This window comes from Anser anser (genome assembly GCF_964211835.1).
Source record: "Anser anser genome assembly, chromosome: 16".
Classification (NCBI taxonomy): domain Eukaryota; kingdom Metazoa; phylum Chordata; class Aves; order Anseriformes; family Anatidae; genus Anser; species Anser anser.
Window position 1 is genome coordinate 9,290,631 of NC_139737.1, and position 21,429 is coordinate 9,312,059.

Genomic DNA, 21,429 nt, shown 5'->3' on the forward strand with positions numbered 1-21,429 from the left:
TAGGCTTTGATAATAAATTTGCTAGGGAAGATGAGCCAAGATCAGTCCTTCATTTACTGGAGTAAAATAAGAGATGTTTGGAAAAATAGTGTTAGTTTTTGGGAGATGAAGAACTGCTTGCTTAGAGCTATCAGCAAGGAGGATGGAGCTTATTTTGAATATCAGTAAGATGAACTCTGTAGTGTCTAGGAAACTGCATTTAGTTCAGGAGCTAGATGATGAAGACAGACTTTTTGCTTAAAGTTTTCCATACAGTTTATGTTAGGGCTAAAGTTAGATGTGAACTTATACGGGACAGCTGAGTTTAGTCCTAAGTTTAGGTTGCTACTGTTACAAGTCAGCAAACCATGATTAGTTTGGTGACTCACATCCTTTTAGCAATTGCTATTATGCATGGCATCAACACCATCATTATTTTAAACCAAAAGAGACAGTCAGTTATCCATGCCAAATGGAGCATCTTTCAGGAAACAGTTTCACACATGCAGGATAATCTGGAAAAAAAATTTTGTATGTCACTCCCCAGTAGATACCACGTGCCGTAAATATCACCATATAGAAAATTTAGGTATCTCAAACAGGTTTGCAAATTTCTTTTCTAGAAACAGGCTTAAAAATTATAAATGTCCTTTTGTCCCTAGAAAATTCTTTGAATTTGCCTCAGGAGAAGAGTACAAAAGATCCTGCATGTTGCATACAGTGTGTTTATGGGATGCATTCTTTCTGCTTGACTTCTCTTCAGTCTGTTCCATTTCTCACCAGTTTGCCTTTGTGTGACCTTTGATGCCCTAAGAAAACTTGTTATTGCTGTTTACTCCCCAAAACAGCATATGTGGTAAAAATCTATAGCTTATTCTTACAAATATAATAAAACAGGAAATGTGAAGAATGGAAATGTGTTCTGTAGCAGTGTTCAAAAACTGATTAAATCCTTTCAGCCATTCCATAGTTTACAAAATTGAGAAGACAACATAACTCTCCAGCAGAGGCCTTTCCTCAGCCACAATAAAAACAACTCAGAAATACTAGTATTTATGCCATATAGCAAGGCATTCACCCTCATGATGATATTCTGCCTAGGCTGGGGTTCATGACAGAGAATATCAGGGCTATTAATTATGCTTTCCTGTTTTATTACTGACCTGTCTCTCACTTGTTTGGGCTATTATATTTCTGCCACTGTGCACACATGACAAGGATCATGTGCTAGGATTTCCCACCCACAACCCAGAACCACTCTCATTTCTGTTTTCTTGAAATAGAACTCTCTTCCTCTTTGTTCTTTTCTTTCTCTTTCATAGAAATTTGAGTATATTTAACATACAGGCATGTTTCTTGCTTGTTGGTAATGAGGAGAGAGCATGCAACTGGATATAGAGGCCAAGGATCCGTGAATCATTTGTACCAGACCAATGAGTTGATTTGATCGAAGACTGCTTGATTATACAAGAAAAAATGTGGAAGAGGTGGAGAATAGTTCCTTTAAAAATCAGAATTCAAGCTGGTGGATGCAGCTTTTACATGATATTGTTACCTTTCCCCATTACTTCCATGCCAAAAAGATTACACTGGATAACTGGATATTATTCTGAGGTGTTCCCTGAGGTGATCTCTGCTCTGACTGGGTAATACTTGGGGCACTTTTAACTGGAGACAAGTTATTCCCACAGAGCATTTTCCATGCTAATTTATATAAGGACAACAGCTGCAGAAAGATGGGTCAGTTTTGGGTTGGACCTGGTTGGAATGCCAGAAATGTAAGGCTATGAACCTACAGCCAGGCTGTTACTGAATAAAAAATGCTGTCTGCATTTAGCATTGGCCTTCAAAAGGCTTAGATCTTTCAGCTTACCCCTGCCTGTTTGGAGCACCACCTACTGCTAAAGAAACTAGTCCTTGCTCACATATCTAGATAGTTTTACTTTGCCTAAGTGGAAACCATGGGTATCTCTAATTTGTGTTTTATGGGCCACTACATGTCTTCTTTCAAAACAGTTCAAGCAAGTCAGCAGGACTGATCCCAAACTCAACCGGAGGATATGGTGCAGATTACGCAGTCACCCCATATGCTCGGGCAGACTAAGTGTAATGTGTCTGTAAATAATCTATGATCAGGCTTTGTAAGGCAGCCATATAAATGGGAGGCCACAGCCAGTCTTGTGGCTGCTCATCAGAGGCCACATAGATTCTTTATCAATATTCATACTGGTAATAGTATACATTTTACTGGAGAAAAAGTGGCTTTACACAGCTCACAGAAAGTATCCCTACAGCTTCATGACTAGAAGGTTTCAAGAGAGGCAAGTCAGTGGGACAGAGAGGGATCTGGCTGCACCTTTGCAAGCAACGCTGCAAAACTGCAATGAACCACGGAGTATGAAATGAGAGTACGTTCCATCCAACACTGTGACAAGCCAACAATCCACAGCATGGCCTAATTCTCTAGGGTCTGCAATGATTGCACAGTGAAAAAAGGGAACACTTTCACATTTTCTGAAACACTTTTTTATTTGTTATTTTTGCCTGAACTGCCCTTATGGGTTTTCAAACCACTTCTGCTGTGTGCAATCTATCCATCCAGCTAGGGAACAGAAACGTTTCTGGGTAATTTACATAACCAACTAACATGAACAGCTTGAATTTCAAACACCAGTTGTCAGATGGAGACAATCATGGTAAGTTTGAGATAGAAAATGATCCATAGACAGAATATTTATGTTCTTTCCCCTCACCAGTGTATCATCATGAAAATCATGCTTCGCTTATAAATCCCAATTCTCCATACACCATAGGGAAAAAAATATGTTATGGAATCAATATGTGGAGTGAAAATCAAGATCCCAAACCTGCAAAAGACAAATAGAAAAAATTGAGAGGCCGCCTAAAACCATATCTACTTGGGAGCAGCCTGTCAATATTATTTGAATTTATCCTGATGTTAGACATAGCACTTGAGATATTGTTCATAGCTGAGAGCATGTCTGCACTAGGCTTATAATCTGAAAAAAAAAGTAAGAGAGCTAGATGCCCACGCTGAGTAAGATGCACAGTTTCCAATCGTACCGTCATGTTCTTGTTAGGCTGGTTTTAGCTTTTTCCGATCTTACCACTTGTTCAAACTAGTTTTCTTCACTTGAGGGCGCCAAAGGTCTAGTTCCATAAAGGGAATGCACTTGAGTTTGCCAGCACTACTGCTGAGAAGTGTCACACAGCAAAAACAAAACAAAACCAAACTCGCCATTCTTTGACCTCTAAAGTGCAAATAAGGACTTTAGTTACACATGTTAACATGATGAGATCTTCGGTTCTAGAGGTGGAAAGAGGTTATCATCCTAGAGATCATAACAGAAGACCACGTGCCACTGTCTGACTTGGATCAGATATCCAGAAGCTTGTAGAAGAGAGGAAGGTCATGAGTACTCCTCTGTGACCAATACCCCTTCCACACAAGTGAGTAGACAGACACATGACAGAGTTAACCCATTAGGCTAAACAGAGACCTGAAGATTTTGCTTTTATTTGCCTCCCTTGCATTTGTTCCTAGTCCCTCCCAATCCATATATGTCTGAATTCATAGCTACCATTTAACTCGTTTTAGTTCTACAACTTAATATTTAATTCAGAAGTAGATCTGGTTCTCTCACAGTCTTAAAGAGTTTACTTCATATTATCTTTCTCTTCCCTCTAGCTTCTCCTTTTCAAAGAGCTTTTTATGGCATTAATCTACACAGTAGTCATTAATATTTTTTAAGATCTATAAGCAGAATATCTACTTTCTGTCACTTCCTCACAATTGAATTGTCATTCAAGCTGTAAAATACTTGCTAAACCCAAGATGTAACAAAAGCAATATTCCACTGATGTCACACGCAAAGCCACCTTTCATAGCTAAATCACATATGACTAATATATTGGTCATGCTAATGTGCTGGGTTGTATTTTAAATGTTTCTAATGACGTTCTGTAACTATTTATATGACTACTGTTTCAGAATAATCTGGCAATTCAGTTGAAACATTTACGGTCTGTTTGAGCTACAAGCCCACTTCCCACCATGGTTTCAGATATTTTAAACACCCCTGTCCTCTTGGAATTTTTCAACTTTTCAATTATTTTGTTGACAGTGCTATATAAATGAGAAGGCAACAAGACAAGATGCGTTAATTTTTATACATGCAAAATCAGAGGCTGAATCAAGGGTCACTGAGGGTCCTCTAGATGCTGATTGCTACCATTTTTCTGCTACTATGCATAGTTTCGTATACTACCCACACCTCCTTCCTGAGCTAAAGGCAGGTGTACATCCCAGAAAACCCTCCCTCAACTACTTCATGCTATTAAAAACCAGATGGCTCAATTTGCCATCTAGTCAAGGACAAGCACAGAGGTCAGCATGTGGAAGAGCAGTCTCGCCCCCTCCTTGTGGGGCTTGCTCAGTAGCCCGTCGTGCTATAGAAACGCAATCTGGCTAAGACAGCCTACTTTCCTACCCACTAGCTGAGACACTGAGCACAGTCACCTGAATTCCCAGGTCTCACTGAGGTGGACACAGAAAGCTTGCAGGGGATTATGAGCATAAAACCTGTCAAAATTGAGAGGCATGAAGGCCCCTTGTAAATGTGCTTATATGCCCTTTGACAGGTGGGAGGGTTGTCTGCATTCTTGACTAAGCAAGGCATCCTGTGCATGTCTGTGCTCATGGACAATGAAGAAAAATATGTGAAGAAAACTGACAAGAGAGGGAATGAGCTAAATCATTGGAAAATCCTGAACTGTCTTGGGCCTCCTGGAAGGAGAAAAGCGAAATACTGAAAGAACATGTCCTCCCATATTGCACGCAGGGCAATTAGGACAGCACTGTCAACAGATACTGGTCACAGGGGACAACATGAGCAGCAGCACAACCTTGTCCCTATTACATGACATGGAAACCACAATGCAGTAAATGAGGCCAGAGGGAAAGCTATGAGGCCTTAAATCTGCATATACTTTGTCTGCAGCCTGTTGTTCCAATCGACATTTCCTTTAACTCCAGTATTGATCAGTGACTTGTACCCACCCAGTAATTTAAAACCAAGTTGTTTTCAGTGACACTCATGTCAGGATGTATGAAGAAAGACAAGATTATCCAAAGGGTGTATTTCTGATTTTCATGCACAGCTATGGAGGTGGCACATGTAAATCATCAAAATTTGCTGTCCCTGGGTACTTGTGACACATTTGCTAACCAAAGGGAATGGGACAGTCAAACCTGAACCAAATGCCTATCTCTTGCTTGGAGAACAGTATAAAGACTGTAACTTGGAAAAAATAAAAAGTTGTAACTATTTAGCCAAAATACTCTGTAAACCACACCAGGCACTAGAGAAACACACAACAACAACAACAACAACAACAACAACAACAGATTCTGCTTCTAATTACAGACGTAATAAAAATTGTGATCTTTTAACCTGTGTAACACATCTGCTTTCTTACAGTAAATTGCATAAACTCCTGCATGGTAAGTACTGCTTTATTCTTAGCATACAGTACGATAGATCTTCTTTTTTCTTAAAGTTTTAACAATTCCTAGATAAAGTGATATTTGATCTGATAGTAAAAGACAGACACTTAACTTCTGTTCTTTTTCAGATCAATAAGTATTGACGGTGTTTTACGTGTTATCTTTAAAGGAAATTTCAAATGCTTGCACTGGCTTCATGTGTTTGTTATATTAAAATGCAGCCCTATGAATTTAGAAATATATTTCATATAGGCATATGGTTAAGTAACATTTTACTAAAAATAATAAAAAGCAGAAGGAGAAAGAGATTTAAAAAAAAAAATCAAAACAGAGGTATTAATTCCTTTCTGCACCAGCAAATTCAAACAAAGCCAAAACACAACCAAATAATATGGAGGCAAAAAACTTTATTGCATTCTGCACTTCAGTATGGTCAGTCTGATGGGAAAGACTTTGAATAACCTGACTTTCAGAAGCGATGGGTGCATTAACTCTGTGTAGAGGCCATAAGTCAGGTCATGGTGTTACTTACTCACAGAACTGTAAGGTCAGAGGAGAAAGAGATCCGTATTTACAAGAAAATATTGTGCACACTGGTTTCATAAGCAGTGAAATCCCCTGTAATTTTACGGCTTGCATTCAGAAGCTGAGAAAGCAGAAGTTTTCTGGGGATCTCACAAGCGTTCCCACAAATTTATTTTGTCTCTGATATTTTGCTAGCAATCCAGCTAGCCAAAGAGAACTACAGCTAGCAGTACAGCTGCTCTTGAGGCAATAAGAAGCCGCTGATATGTAATGTGAGTTTGCCTTAGCCCAATATGACCATTTCTAGGCTCGACTGGAACAGAACGCACTCTGTAGTGCTATTCAACCACGGAGAGAGTTCAGAATGAGGCAGAATGTGAGAGTGGTTTGTGCCAAACAATTTTATTGGCTCGGCTGGTTTACATCTGGCTTATATTTTAGCTGAAACCTCAAAAATTGTTGATAGCATGGCTTGGATGACTGGTTATGGCTCATCCCTATAGGTAAATGCCCAACCTACAAGATTATCCATTTCAGCCCTTAGTGGCTTGGGTGTGTTTTCCATTTACCACAACCCCACACTGATGTGTTGAGTCCACAGAGTTCTTTACTCTAGATTAAGGAAGGCAACAAAGAACAGATAAGGTCTCTCGTGTGACCCCTCCTCTGACACATACCTGTAATTTATGTGCAGAACAACCCACAGCTCCAGTCGGATGATGGCAAGTTGGTTCATTTGAAGATACAGAAAGCAGAAAATGGGATCAGAATTTCTTTCCTATTCTCATATTGTAATATATACCAAATTTTAGCATGATATACAAAGACAAATATTAAATATGTCCCAGGCTTTTGCTTTCTGTGCTAAAGTGAGGTTGAGTCAACAAGTCCAGTAAGATTACCATAGTAGCTGAAGAAGGTACTCTTCTAGGATGAGATCAAACCTGGGAGCCTTGTGAACTTTGTACAGTGTGATATCCAAGCATTTGTGAGGCAAGAATACAGATCCCCAAAACATCAGATTACCTTAAAAGGCACAAGATTTTACAGAATTTAAAATAGGTATGCTCTCTACTAGCCTTCTGATCATAATGATTCACGTTTTGAAGATTTTCTCTGCAATTCCCAAATCTATGCTTCCACTTAAAAATGAAAGAAATGCTCTCACTGATCATGGTTATTTTCCTGAAGCAGCAGTGGCATGTCATCCATGACAGGATATGTGAAACTGAGCATAGAAATTGCTTTTTTTTTTTTCTAACCAGAATGTCACTCAAAATAGCCCTGACTAGTAAGATTGAATTAGAATGATCTCATCCAGAGATCTCATAAAAAAGTGATCACACACTCTTTTTCCACCATTCTACAAACATCTCCGTACTTTGATGAGAAAACAGGAAACACATGTCTTCTATAAATGACCAGGACAGATAGGACAATGCCATGATTCCCACAGTTAACATGTACCAAACTTCAGAACAAGTAGGGAAAGCACCACATCAGTCTTCTTCACAAATAAATATTTAGGAACCCCCAAAAGGGAAGAAATAACATGCATTCTCAAACTTAACAGCTACCAAGCAGATAATTAAGCTGCTAGTAAGAGCACTGCGAATATGATAGATATACAAAAATGTGCACATGAATGCAGTATCTCTGTTTTACAGTCTCAAAAATTAAAAGCTAAAATGTCAAAATGGAGCCGTGGAGTTGGCCTGTCAAAGAAAGAATTGCCACCAATTTGATAACAGTGGTAGAGACTAAGAGCTCTGCCCTTTACATGTTTAGGGATGCTTTTGTTGATGATTTTGCATTGTATTAATGAATCCCTTTTACCCTCCTGATAAGTCTCTAACTGCTCAATGTATCACACACATACAAAATGGTCTACATGAAATACAAACACTGCCTCACTGCGGGCTCCTTTCCCCTGAGCACCTAATGCACCTGGGCTTTCTGACACATGCCCGTGATTTAAATATAATGTCTTAATCTCCCAAGACACATAGTCCTGATGTCAAGTTAGATACACTTGGCAAACAGTGCTCTCATCGTACTGCTGTGAAGAATAATGCGTTTGGCATCATTCTCAGAACTGCTTTAAAAATATTTTAAGACCACATTAGCTGATTTTCTGAGGGGAAAATTAGAGTTCCTTGGCTAGTTTAAAAGAAACACAGACTAGTTCAACGTTACTACTGAATATGGCACTGTGCTGCGTACATAACTGGATGATGTGTTCTTATGGTTAGAGGCATACAAGAAAAGGAAGCCTTTCAAACAGAGCAGAAGGCAGATAAATAGGCAAGGAATACATGTATCTGCATGTATGTGTGAATCAGTGCCAATTACTAGAATTACCACTGAACTGATGTAAAGAGCTAGTTGTAGCAAATATGTCTGTAGTACAAGACATAAATCAAGTGCATACAATGCCTAACAGGTGGACACAGTTCACAGTTTGTATAAGCTACTTCCTTGGCAAGAAGCGTCTCTGGATGTCTGCCCAGGGGCCAGGTGCTCCTCACTGATTGACAGGGCTAACCTCACAGCACTTCCCCCACTGGCATATTGCTATATATTTTACATTAGGACGGAAACCTCACCCTAAGAAAGATGCAGAATGGACAGAAAATTTCTTGTGAAAACAGCACTGCCTGTACAGTAGCTCAGTTCCCAGTCCAGCATTAGCAGAAACTCCCTATAGATCTTTCCCCTTCTGCTGCCCATTTTTAATCATTTCCAGAGGGAATGATTCTATTTATTCTGCTTGGCTTCTAGCTGTTCTCTCTGCTGTCCAGTAATGTACTAGTGGATCTCCCAAGGGACTCCACATTTGATTCACTGTCTCAGCCCTCTACATTTTTTTCCAACACTGCATGCCCTAAAATCAATAAATCCAGTCTGGTAAAGAGTTCTCCTATTGCTAACAGTACAATTGAGGTAACTGGAGGATTAATAAAACAAATTATTGAGTGGTTATTTATATGAGAATTCAGGTGGTATTAGCAAGGTACTTCATCATGAGGTTTAAATACAATTCTCTCTCTCTTATGCCCACAGTTTCCTTCAAATCCAGATCTCAGACCTTCTGCATCTTTCAGGCCAACCTCCTGCCACGCGCCTTACACTGAACTCCCATTCCTACCCAGGGCAGATCTGTAATTTGAGGAAAGAACTCTGACAAAATATCTGAACAGCACCGGGTAATGTCATGATAAGAAAATACAATCATTTGACAGGAGGAGCAATATAGCTGTATGTACACAGTGCTGTGCCAGACAAATTAGATCAGCTTTTTTTGTAATCAGTCCACATATAGTGCTTCACTAATGCAATGATGCTCTTCCAGCAATAAAGACCTATGAAACTAACATCGGTATTACTGCGTGGTGCTGATATTTTACCTTTTACCTTGGTATTTAACCCTGAATTAATTTACAAAGGATAATAGTCATATATAGAATATGCGAGATTTATACAATTCTAAGTCAATGGAAATTAAATTCTGCTTTCCTTGTAAAGCCAACAGGACACATCAGATTTTCAGCTGCCGCTTTCACAGGAGAACTTGGACTTTCTTGTAAAAAAAAACTGTAAAACTAACACATTGGCTAAACTCCCAAATTTGCATTTTTCATGTTTTCAGCATTTCAAAGGAACAGCAACACGTCCAAAGAAAGCAGACACTTCTCACACAGAATAATTTTGTTAAAATCCCACATTTCTATAACAAAACATATTAAAGAGAGGGTTTTTTGGTGTGTGTGTGTGTTTTTTAATTTTTGTTTTTAGTTGTCCTGGCAAAAGGGGCTGCTTTGTGAAATCAGTAGTCATCTGCTACCTGCAAGGTACAATATGAGACTCACATGACTCCGTACTGTAAACTCTATCTTCAGATGTGCAATACAGAAACAGCTAGAGACACCAGACAACTTTAGACACTTTAGACAACCAGAGGTGTAACAGAATCTGAAGATCAGATTTTAAGTGTTTGTCTATCCAGATATGATTATCTTCATGAACATGGCTTATTTTACCTGTACTGTACACTCAGTGCTCCCTGTGACTGACATTAGTGTGCTTCTGGTGTGTAGCAGCCCTAAAAACGATCATTTTAAGAAGCTTAACATACTCAGGCTTGAAAATCTGAGACTATTGTCCTTTTCAAGTATTTAAAACCATGCCTAGGTCAGAAAAGCTTACAATTACTAAAATAAAGAGAAACATTAGAAACAACTTGTCTTTAAAAAAAAAAAGTGTATTTACTAAATATATATATATATAGCAGACAGTGAGAGAGCAGATGGGGAAAATATTTTTGCCAATCACTGTTTTTGACTGCAGAGTGAGAAGTCTAATTGAGTGGAAAGATGCAAATGAAACTGAATAGCTCCCAAGCCCTGAAGTGTCAGAGAGGTGGAAGACCCAGGGCTGGATAATCACTCACTTGCAATTTTTTCCTGTCTGAGAGGTGATAATGAGACTTTATTTGCCATGCAAGCACTAGTTAGATTTGCATGTATCTAAATTCTATAGGACTGACTTGTTATACGTTCTATCTTGCACACAAAAAAAACTATTTTGCGTTTTATTTTGATTTTCATTTAGATAATAGCGTAACTGTTCAGATATTGTTGACAGAAACGTATTCGGTAAATAGGAAAGAAACAACACTATGCAGGAATTGGGAAGAACCTGGTTATAATGCAACAAAAGTTTGTCAGAATGTCTTACACTGAAAGGAGTTAACAATGTTTGCAGACTCACAGGATTTTAGCAATTGCTCCTCTAATACACATCTGTATAACAGCCATGATTTTCCTTACTAGTGAGATGAATTCAGCCACAAGGAGAGCTATTAGTAGCATCTGGAACTAAGCTGCTAAATGACATTCTCTCTGACCTTTCTGCTGATCTTTATATCGCATAATTTCTTGCAAGAAACTTAACAGAATCATCAAGAAATGTCCCTGGTTTTTACCATACAGTACAGATTTTACTCATGTGCATTCAGAACTGTTCATGTTTTTCATAAGCCCAGTTCAAGACAGTTCCTTCGCTCCTTGATTCAGATTTAAGAAAACTTGTTTCCTTTCCTCCCAGCAGGAAAGGCTTCCTCTCTCTGCTCATTACTATAGTAATTAATTCTTTATTTGCTGTTAGGTATTCATTAGAAGAATCTTCATTTTTAACAAAAGGAGCTTTATTCTGGTTTCACCTCTTGTATCTTCTGCTTTCTGGGCCAGAATTAACATGAGCAACACAACAGAAGTTCTAGTGAACTCTCCAGTCACACTTACTTTACTTAACCTTCATTTTCTTTATTCTTTCAGTGTTTCCCAAATACTTTATGAGGCTAAATACTATGGAACAGAAGAAACACTATTGTTTCTGAGAAAACTGAAGGAAATGTGTGGGGAGAAATTGGGAGAATGGGACCATTTCTTTCTGTCTCCCCTGGACTGGTTCAGTTTATAAAGTGCAAAATGATTTTTCCATGTTGTTGCCACTGCAAACCTTTCCACTGCTCATCCTTCTTGAACACCTCTGTATCATCATCATGTTGGCTCTTATGACTTTCTTTTAAAAAAAAAAAAAGTATTTTAGTGCTGTAGTTTTATCCTATACTTTGTTACTTAGATCCCTGCTACCATTTTAAGGAAACTTCCTATGCAAAATTGTAGCTGCAGTATGTTGTACTGACACAGAAGAGGGAAGCTGTAAATTTCTGATCTGGTGTTATTAGGAAGCATGCTCAATTTGAAACCGAAATCATTCTGTAATTTGTTCAGCTAGTGGAATGGAAAAATAATTAACATATCACAGGTCATTCAAATGAAATATGGAGACTCGGATTTACTGAAGCCAGCCCTCGCCACCCTTATGCACATGGGTAATGTCAATGAATTCAGTGTGACTATCTATGTAATTACCTTGCCCAAGCTTAGTTTGTTGCTGTGACCTGATGCATACCAAACAGGAATCTGGCCTAAGCCTAAACTTCATGTACAGAAAACTGACTTCTGCCCCAGGATTTTGGTCCTTGAGGAATGGAAATACAGCTCCAGTGCAAGTCATCACCAAAGTACCAGCCATTCAGAAGAGAGAGCTTTGTCTACAAACTACTTAAGAGGCACTGTCTCCTCGTGCCTGGGAGAAAGCAAGGAGAAGAGGCATTTTTCTCCTTCTCCAGGGACTATCAGGGCTCAGGGCTGCTGTCTGAACTTTGCAAAGACTTTCAGAAAAGTCTGAATTGTGGAGGTCTTTCTCATGGCTTGGAACTATTTGCATAGTAAGACATTATGAAGATCGACAGTGGGTGTAAATGTGTAAAAAGGGCTGCATAATCTAGTTCAAGTCAACATCCTCAGAACAGGAAAGAAAATCCTGTTTAGAATTTATATTTTACAGTCACCCAACACCAGGGTGCATCTAAGATCTATAAAATCTCAATCTCGTACATGCCAAAGACAAATACCTTACACTTTGGTAAGTATTTTTTTTCTTAAAAAAAAAAAAAAGTATTCTGCAGCATGTTATGTACATCTAATTCAAAGTAACTAATTTTTTTCCTTTTTTCCTTTCCATAGAGCTGTGTCTATGTGTCTACATGGCAACATTTTTCTTCAGTTCTGAAAAAGAAAGAGCATTTTTTTCACTTCTACTCCAGCTGGACATTCTGAAAAAAAAAAGCTTCAGATTTTTTTACTTTTTGACTTAATTGGCCAAATTTTTATCCAAAATGAAGATTTCTCGAAAGTGCTGAACTTCTGAAAGCAAAGGGGCCCAAACTGACTGACATCTTTGCTATTGTTAATGCAATTTGGTTGTTAAGAGAGGCTTCAAGAAAAACACATCTGCCCTGTTCCCTTCCATCTTCAGTCTAAGACATTCTGCGTGCTGTGTTCTGGGCCATTAGTGTTTACATCGTTTCATCTTCTGTGGCAAAGCATATTGGCCTCCTCCTAACTTTAATCTGCTGTCACTGGCTTCCTGTTATGTATGATGTTACAGCATCCACACTGTAATTCAAATTAAAGTGTTTTGTGATTTCACGAGTGATACTGTCGGTTTAATGGCATTTTTATTGCTACTCTTATTTTTAATGTTTCTGTACAAAATCAGCAAGTGGAAAAAAAAGCCCTTTTTGATAATATCAATAAGGCAAAAAAAAAAAAAAAAAGTCTGATTCCCATTCTCCGAAGGGTCTGCTGTAGTCAATTAGTATTCTGTTAGAGCTTGGTGATGTTTTCCCAGAATGTCTTTCTACGCCTACGCTGTGAGCTCACAGCCCATGCACTGACCTTATAGAACTGGTTATAATTTCATGGACTGCATCCAGCATTGATGCATGTAGCAGTGTAAGGCTATAGTTTCACAAATGGCTTTCAACTGATCTGCATATTAGTTGCTGCCAAAGGAGGCAGTCCCATCCTTCTCTCAGCCTTGCCCTTACCACAAGACCTTAGGTCTCCTCTCATGCCAGCGGCGGCTCTTAGGGGTTGCACACTGAGCCAGTCAGGGAAAAAATCTGTCTGAAAAAAGGAGCTTTTGTTTGTTTGCCTTCCGGTTAATTTTCAGCTGGATCAGCTGATCCTGATCCTGTTCACCACAGTGTCACAAAAGAGGTGGTGAAAACACGCAGCAACGGAGAAAGGGGAAAAAGGGTAGCCCACACTTAGATGGGCTTACATCCAATAATGAAACCACAGCCTGAGCTGCATATAGGAGTAAATTTCTCCTGATTACATGAATTCAGCCCTGTAGGTATAAAATACATGCACTACGATAACTATAGAGAGAGTTTTACCATTAATACAAGAAGTCCAGGGAGACCACAAATGCAAACTTAGGTATTATGAAAAAGCTATCTATTTTGTGCTAATCTGATATCTAAGTGGTTGAGTCCACCCTTAGACAAAGATCTTTGGTTTATCAAGTGCGGACCTCCTTTGCTCTCAATATTTAGTGGTGAAGGGTTCACATATTATTTCACAAATGCTTATTACTGAAATCACTCCATATTTAAAAAAAAAATATTATTACTGCACTAAATTGCAGGTGTAGACAAAAAATAGAAATTACAGCTCTGCTTAAATACACTTGAAGCACTGAATATCAAAGCAGCAGCTGATGCAGCACCACATTACATGAGGTTTTGCTCCTTTCCCTTACACCAACACTGGAAATAGGCCCCAGTTTAGTCAATCACTTATGTGTGATCTGAACATAAACATGTGAATGATCCATTCATTCTCAACAAGCATCTTAAGCACTTGTCGCAGCTGAAAGCCAGTGGACCACAGATTGCTGAGCTATTGCCAATCCCTAGCCCCCAAAAGTCGGGATCTGCATCTTCAAAAGCACTGAGGCACATGGTAAAAAGCAGAGACTGGAATGGGAGAAAAGAATAAATGGATGGATAACTTGTATTTTGTTTATCTAATAAAACATTTTTTCTTTTGTCTTGAAATCTCTGTTGCATGAGAGACTTTTTTCCTGCCTTTAATTATGAAAACCATACAAGTTCAGAAGTGGCTGCATAATTCTAGTCTCCACCTCTTAATTTTTTTAAATTCACATTGGTTGTGCTGTCCAAAAGGTAGGTGGCTTTTCCTGTAGGATATACTGGTGGCTGATAACAACAAGACACAAATGTGTTTAGGAAGAAGCAATTCATAAACAAAAACAAGCACCACCATTCATGTTATTATTATTATTTTTTTTGCTTCATGTACTTACAGTGAATAAAATACAAAAAGTGCCTTTTACTTGGTTATGTTAGCTCAGGGCAAATACTTATTTGCAATACTATCTGCAAAACGTCCAGCAGCCTCTCTTAGTACTGCTCAAAACAACAAATTTAATAAGAATATTAATTTGACACGAAAGAAAAAAAAAAAGCAAATTTATTTTCATGGTTTCTTATAAGAAAAAAGTTCACGTGGAACAACCCCAATTTAATTGACCATTTAATCATCTGGCAAACTTCCAGTTAGTAAAACACAAAAATTATCCTAGCTCAATCACAGCGAAGTTTGATGCACCTCTGTTCCTGGTTCCTAATTCTAGTGCTTTACCTAAGAAGAACTAAGCTTGATGTCAAGACAATGTTTCTATATTGTTGACTTTAGAGGGTAAAGAGCATATCACATAACATCCTATAAGTGAGGAAAAATAAAAATGCTTTCTGTACATTAGTTAAAAACTAAACTGCTTAAAAATACCCTGATTTGAGCAAGACCTTTTGATTAATTAAACCAAAATCTTCTCTCGGTTCAAGAGCCCAATAAGAACCCTTAATTACATAATCAAAAATTATGTCAGGAAGGAGCATCATGAAAATCTCATTATGCACTTTTTAGTACGTGATTAGTTTTAACTAGGTGGGTATGATTGAGGAAGAGCCAAAGAGGGGAAATATGATAAAAGAAGTGAATCAGACAGTGGAAAGAAAAGAGCATCAGAGAAGTGAATAATGACAAATAAAACTCCCTTCCAGAATGTCTTCAAAAATTGGATTTCTTGACTTGATTATAGAATTACAGAATTCTACACTGATTACAGCATGTTTGAAATAAGACATGCTTCTCAATGCTATGCATTTAGGATTTGACACAAAGCTCACTGATGCCAATGAAAAGGCAATAGGCTGTATTTCCAATTAACTAGTGAGTTCAATACCAGGAATATGTTCCAAAAATTTTGTCCATGTCACCTGACCTTATGATGGAAACAACTGTCTGTTCTCATTGTGCTGTCTCTCTGCTAAATGTAACGGTAATACAACATTTTACAAAATAGGACATAATACAAAAATTCTGTATAGATTCTATGAGATAGCTTAAGTATATCCTTCCTTCTTCTCAAATACTGAATCCTTTTTGTCATTAAGTTGTTGACCTTTGGTTTTCTCTGGGATATTAGTTATGAAATAATAAGGTACATGAGGACTCCAAGGAGAAGCACAGGCTTCAGGCACTGCTGTCTCGTCACACACTGACGCGACCTGAACAACAGCATGGTTAAAATGTAAATAGCTGACTGGAAACTCGTGTGACATTGTGGGGGCCCCCTTGAGTGTGTTCTGTAAGTCAAAGACAGGAACTGCAAACTCCTGCATTCTGGGTTTGCACATATTGACACTGTGTTCTTGGGTAAGCCACTTCAGCTGTCTATATCTCAGTTACTCCATTTTCAAATGGACATAATAATACTTAACTTCTTCTGCCACACACTGTGAGTCTAATTAAGTGCTTTCAGAGTTTGACTGAATGTGTACAATATTATCCTCTAATCAAAGAGAATTCCACCCGGCCCTGCCTAGCAATTCAGTTCCTTTGTTCTCCAAGCTCACTCTAAGCCTCTCTATATTTGTCCTACGCCATTCTGCAGACAAGTTACCTGAGCGTTTTTCTTCCAAAAATTATTTTTATGCTGATTGTAAAAAAGGAAATACAAATGCTCCACTGGCAGTTTAGGCTCCTGGAGAGTGAGAACCTGAGAAATTATTTCTGCAAAGCTCACTGCAAACTACGTCTATATATCTTGCTTGAAGATAAATCATTTGTAGAAATCAAAGGGATTAATTCTTAGCTAGAATAAATCAGCAGTGGCTTTAGTGAAACCAGTAAGCTGCAATGAAATATATAGGGGTAGGTGAAAGGTGATTCACATCCACTATACACAGGCCAGGATCTGATTTCAATTACACTGGTGGAAATCTCCATTCACTACATTATTTTGACTGAAGTTTCTAGAATTACTCTGCATATCTACAGATACAATGACAGGTTTTAAATTAGCTACTTCCATTCAGTAAACAGTGCCTGGAGTCAGGGCTTGTTCCCTGCTCAGCAGCAGCCATAAAAGCAAGCAGCATTTTAGAACCTATATAGAAACAATACGCTGAACATCATGGTACCACCGAACAAATCCCTGGTGCACACACGTCTTTAAAGCATTGCAGAAATCCATTACTACCACCTCTAAAAGGATATAGTAGGACTACTATAAGTACAGAGGAGGGCAGTAAAGGTGATCAAACACATGAAATGGCTTCCATATGATGAGAGACTAACAGAACAGGGTATTTTAACTTGATGTAGAAACCACTGAAGGCAAATATCCTAAAGGTCTACAAAATCTTAAATGGACAGTAGAAGGAGCAAGGACAGTGATTAAGCTCTATTTCTCACAATATTAAAGTTAAGGCGTACACGTAAATTGCCAGGTCTGAAGCAAAAGGGATTTTTTAATTATTTTTTATAGAACACATCATGAAATGTGGAACTGATTGAATCCTGGAAATCGCCAACTAAAGAATCCTGGAAAAGCCAACAGTTCAAATGTGTGTGAAAGGGTTTAGGAGAACTCATTGTGAAATAGGTCCACGAGCGACTATTAAAAGCAATGGTCCAGGTACAACCTCTAGGCTCAGGAAATCCTCATGCTACCTTAAGCCAGGTAGGTCATATACAGCACCTGAGTGCCAAAATTGTTTGGGGGAACAAAACTTCTACTGACCTGTGGACTTCACATGTACACCTTTGATATTTCTATACTGCTCATTGAAAGGGGCTGTGGCTGAGTTAATGCTGAACTGGGCTGGTAAATTTAGGGTGCCCTGCAGACTGACATCATGTAACAGATCTGGAAACAGTATAACTGCGATCATGTGAGCTAAGGCTCTGTGACGCCTGCCTTTATGCAGTCCATACCCGCTCATACACAGTTCCACACAAAGCTCACTTCTAGCTTTAAGCTTCTCTTAAAGTTAGCTTGCCATACGTGGACTGTTTGAGACCCATTTTCACCAAGAGGTCCATACAACCAACTTGTACAGCAGCATACAGGAGCCTATAATCCAGTAGCTCTTTTAACACGACAATAAGAACACACACAAAAAGACCCAGTGGAGATCCATACAAGAAAGTAATGTTCATATGTATTGTCCCCTAGATGTACACTGTACCCTAGACTCTGTCATCCAGATACTGTTCACCACAGAAAGGCTCAATAACGTGTGAAAGTGTGGTGTACCAAATTCTACTGAAAAGCAGTATAAACATCTTCAAAACTCAAAGCATGTGAGGCTGGAGTTTATTTAGCACCACGATTAATTAATTAATTAATTAATGGGATCAATTCATATAAATCACATATACAATGTGTACACATATACAATGCAGAATGTGTAATGCACTGAACATCTGCCTTTGTCATCAAGCCACTTTGAAACTAAGCATGAGTGGCTATTCTTTGTTAAGCCAAAAATGGGGATTGGATGCAAAATTTCCTAATGTTAGCAGAAAGAACACTTGTTAACTCCAGCAAACTTCAAATACGCTTTTGGGAAGACTAATAGAGAGATATGCCTTTCAGAATGGAATAACAATGGTTAAAGGAGAAGAAGAAGGAAAAAAAAAAACAAAACAGTGGGGAAGAGGCAGGTAGGTACATTACTGGATCTTCCTTGCTAAAGAGTATAATCTCAGTTTAAATTAACAAATTCTACAATCACTCTGGATTTCTAAATCTTATTCTACAGCAGCCTTCCCAGAACCTTCAGCATGGCCTTCACAAGGCTGATAGCGAATAATATTTTCTCCTACAACAGGGAACACAATCAGTACAGAGACAAACACATAGTTGATAATTTTTTTTTTGGTATTGTAATACCATGTAGAGACCTTAACACCTTGATGTTACTGTGGTAGACAATGTACAAACATAACAGCTCCAAACAACTTACAAGCACATGTAAATTAATTACATCTTCATGAAAGATGGTGAATTTCATGGTAATTGATATGTCACTCTCCTGATAATTGACTCCCTGACTGTTTTACAAAGTAGCAGCATTTTTTTGTTTGCTTTTGAAGTGCTCACTTGAAAAAATATTGGTAGTAAAATTTATCTTCAAAACTGAACAGTAGTTGTAAACTACCTCGTTTTTAAAAATAATTTAAAAAAAAGAAGGAGAAAAAAAAACAAGCTAGGAGGCACAAATTCAGCTTAAGCTTTGTTCAGTTAATACACAACATCCCTTTAAAAATAAAAGAGCTGGCTGGCTAGTTACAGATTTTTGTCTTTAAAATTAAAAGCCATGCTAGCAACTAATAAATCATCCAGTCTGAAATAAGGATTCTCTGTGTATATCTGAGATAATTTGGAAAGAAATAAAGTAAACAGTAACTAACAAAACTCTTTACAGTACCAAAAATATTTTTTTCTACAGGTAAAATAAAACTATTTCAAAAAAGAGTGAAAATTCTCTCTTTAATTTTAATGTAAACTTCTTTCATAACATTTTAATCTTTCCAGTCAGAAGTAGCACCCTTTTAAAATACCTTATATAATAATGCTTTTAAAGTTAACAATAAAGTTAGAAATTGTGTATGTATCTCACACACAACGTAAACAAAAGGGCATGCACACTACACAGTAGTTCAAGCATTGCTCAGAGAGCATCCCACAGATTATCTACGATGGTCTCCTGTCTCAGCATTTGCTGAGGAAATGAAACCATTATGAGACTTCTGAGGCAAAAACAGGATCTAGAGTTAACAAATCAAAACTTTCAAACTGTCAGCTTTCTCATTCAGCCACAGGGTGGGGGCGTAGCTTTGGGGATGCTGATTTTTCCAAACAGAGAATACTGTTATTTAAACCATTAGGATGTTTTAAATGAGAGTCTTGTCACTTGTCCCACACAGAAATATCATTTGATTTTTAAAAAGACAGCAACTAGAGACACACTAACTAAATAAATGAAAATGTTCTAGTAACTCTCAGAAGAAAACAAATGGTAATAATTAACTTGAAGGAAAAACAGTGAATTTAGAGTCTAATCTGACCTGTCCTGAAGTCTTGCTTCTTTGTCCTTGTCTCAGGCCTATGCTGTGGCGCTCTTCCATCTCCTGTAGTGCCCCTCCACGCAGCTCAGATCTGTGCAAAACCCAGAATTATCTCCTGCTATCCCCTTTCCCTCAGTGCTTTTCCCTCTGATTTCCTACAATTATGGATGTATGAGCTTTCCCACATTTTTCTTTCCATTTTGAGCAATCATGTTTCTGACTGACTTGGAGTGAAGGCAACATTTCTCATTGATAAGGTTGCAGAAATGGAGTGAGATTACAATGTATCATGAGAATCATATTTGCAAAGGTGTGAATTCTGTACCTTGACCCAAAGCTACATCATAAGGAGATCTGGCAAGCTAACATATCAATATTACTTGATTCAGACAATTTCAACATCTAGGTCTAAAAACATCTTCGATATTTCTTTATGAAGCAGACATACAGCCTGCTGCCACTATACCTTGACTGAAGAGTTGTTTTTTCATGTCATGTAATATGATATCCATGAAGCTTAAATCAGAATTAAAGATGACAATTGTGTGTTGGACTGCTGTCATTTTCTCCTAAATAGAAAACTTAATACTTAGGATAAAAGAGACCTACCAAGACAGAAAAATGTCACTTTTAAGTTGAAACACCAAAAGAGGTATTTTGTTTTAGCCTGAGGAAAATGATGTTTTATTACATTACTTGTTTTCATGTCTAAGGTAATAGATGAGATCTGTCCCTGCAGTTATGCTACTTAAAAGTTCACATTATTAACTTTTTTTTAATTTTCTCTTGAAATATTTTTCTCCTTAATTCAAAGGAAATAAATATTTATTTTTACCATGAAGAAAGCCTGGCAGCTTTCCTATGGTGCATTGAAGATATTTGAGTGAATCTCCACTGGTATGAATCACATTAGCTTTCTGGAAGTCAGTGGGACCAGCGGTGACTTACAGTGCTCCGTTTACTGCTGTGTGCAATTTACTCATTTCACCTTGTACCCACTTTGCATAAGCAGTTAGAGCCAACTAAAACCACAACATTTCTGATTCACACCAGAGAAACACTTACATTTCTTGTATATGTTCTCCATTGGCGTAGAAGTGTGTGATCTCTTATTTCTGCATAGCTGTGTACTTTCTGTGTATGCATTCCTGAATGCATTTCTACGCACCAGAGCTTTGTGTTTGTGTGCTTGCCTCTCAGTACATCTCAGAGGAGGGAGATATGGAGATTTGGGTGCATTTCTCTGTGCATGCAAGTGCCTGTTGTGCATTTCTGTCCCAGTGAAGCTGTGTGTACGTCTCCACTTTCAGAGGCGCATGCATTTGTGCCTATTTCTGTGCGTATATGAGTTTGTGTGTGAGTGTGCCTGTCCTGGTGTGCATCTGCTCGCAGCAGGCCATGGGCTGTGAGGGGTCTGTGTGTGAGTGTCCGCGGCATGTGGTGGTGTGTTGCGTTACTGCGGTGTGGAGTGCCTAAGTTCAGTTTCTGCATGTGTTATGTGAATGTAGTGTTTGTGGGGTCCGTGTGTTGGGTGTG

At 38.3% G+C, this 21,429-nt stretch overlaps 1 protein-coding gene across 1 annotated transcript in view; it reads right to left on the bottom strand.

The window, feature by feature from the left end:
* The window catches only part of ARFGEF2 (ARF guanine nucleotide exchange factor 2), a 61,296-nt gene extending 41,320 nt beyond the window's left edge, over positions 1–19,976 (bottom strand). The window contains exon 1 of the mRNA XM_083802156.1: positions 19,894–19,976. The gene's annotated coding sequence lies outside the window, so the exon portion shown is untranslated. The remainder of the gene's footprint in view (positions 1–19,893) is intronic.
* Positions 19,977–21,429: the final 1,453 nt, after the last annotated feature.